Source organism: Mandrillus leucophaeus, unplaced genomic scaffold (assembly GCF_000951045.1).
Source record: "Mandrillus leucophaeus isolate KB7577 unplaced genomic scaffold, Mleu.le_1.0 Scaffold357, whole genome shotgun sequence".
NCBI classification, from domain to species: Eukaryota; Metazoa; Chordata; class Mammalia; order Primates; family Cercopithecidae; genus Mandrillus; species Mandrillus leucophaeus.
In genome coordinates, this window is record NW_012103776.1 from 107,198 (window position 1) to 108,506 (window position 1,309).

The window sequence follows — 1,309 nt, forward strand, 5'->3', positions numbered from 1 at the left end:
GCCCGAGTAGCTGAGACTACAGGGCCGTGCCACCACGTCCAGCTAATTTTTGTATTTTTAGTAGAGATGGGTTTTCATCACGTTGGCCAGGTTGGTCTCAATCTCTTGCCCTCGTGATCTGCCCACCTCGGCCTCCCAAAGTGCTGGGATTACAGCCATGAGCCACCGCGCCCGGCTATAACTTTCCATTATCTGAGCTGCCAGCATACTGAGTCCTGTTGCCTTCCAAGACCAGTTCCACTCCTGGGGTTCCATTAGGTAAACACATGTCCTCTGCTCCCCCCGCCTTCCCCCCCACCCCCCCCACTTAGGTTAGTTCCAGTTGGGCTTCATCGCTAATAACCAGGACGCCTGCCTATAGTTTCTTCTTTTTTTTTCCTTTTCAATTTATCCCCAGTTCTCGCCACCTCGTAGGTATTCAATTAATACACGGTTAAGTGGACCTGTCCAGGAAGGGGAGTCTTCAACTCTAAGCTCCTGCATTTCTTTTGGGACTTCTCATGGTTACAAAGAGCATTCATTCATACTGTGACTGAGGGTAAACAAGTCACCTCCCACTCGGCCTCAGTTTCCTCCTAAATGACCCGTCTGGCCACTTCCATCCCCAGCAGGGTCTGATTCTAGGAATTCTGTCCTTTCATGTCGAAAACAACACTCGGGCATTTCACAAAAGCACCCAACCCCCTGGCTCCCCTTGGAAGCACAGCCCGCGTCCCTGGAACCCGGGCTGCACTGAGCTGGTCACATGAACTCCGGGCTTTCTCTGGTGTGACGGGTTTCTTAGATCCCTTTGTGAGCGCAGGTTTTGAAAGGGAACGACCCCGGGTTCTGGGTGTGAGAGGCGCAGGGGATCGGCGGGAGGAAGGCTGTCGGAGCCAATCAAGCCGCCTCCAGACCCCAGCACGTCGCCTGGGCTGCGCGCTCCGACTTCGCCTCCGCCCGCGCGCCTCCTGGCCTCGCCCGAGGGTGTCCGGGCAGGAGAGGACCCCAGGTGAGAGGCCGGAGGGTCCTGGAGGGTGGGAGGCCCCGGCGGTTCGGCCCGGGCTCCACGACGGGCTGGCCCGGGCTCAGGGCGTGTCCGTCGCCGCCGGGCGGCTCGCTCGACACTGTTCGCTCCTACCGGCTGTAGATGGAGCTGTCTGGGTTCCGGCAGCCTCCGACGAGCCTCGGAGTGTTTCTCTTTAAACGGCCTGAGAGGGACATGCCTCCCAGGATGCAGTTTGTAGCAACATGGCAGCTGCTGTGCAGCTCCCCTGCTGAAGAGGCGCCGGGACGGCAGCGCAGCTCGCAGCCGGGGCCGGGGCCGGAG

The 1,309-nt window shown here is 59.2% G+C and overlaps 1 protein-coding gene across 1 annotated transcript in view; it reads left to right on the forward strand.

The window, feature by feature from the left end:
• The first annotated feature begins 682 nt into the window (after positions 1 to 682).
• Positions 683 to 1,309, forward strand: part of LOC105546367 (zinc finger protein 777-like) — a 374,731-nt gene continuing 374,104 nt past the window's right edge. The window contains exon 1 of the mRNA XM_011989547.1: positions 683 to 991. The gene's annotated coding sequence lies outside the window, so the exon portion shown is untranslated. The remainder of the gene's footprint in view (positions 992 to 1,309) is intronic.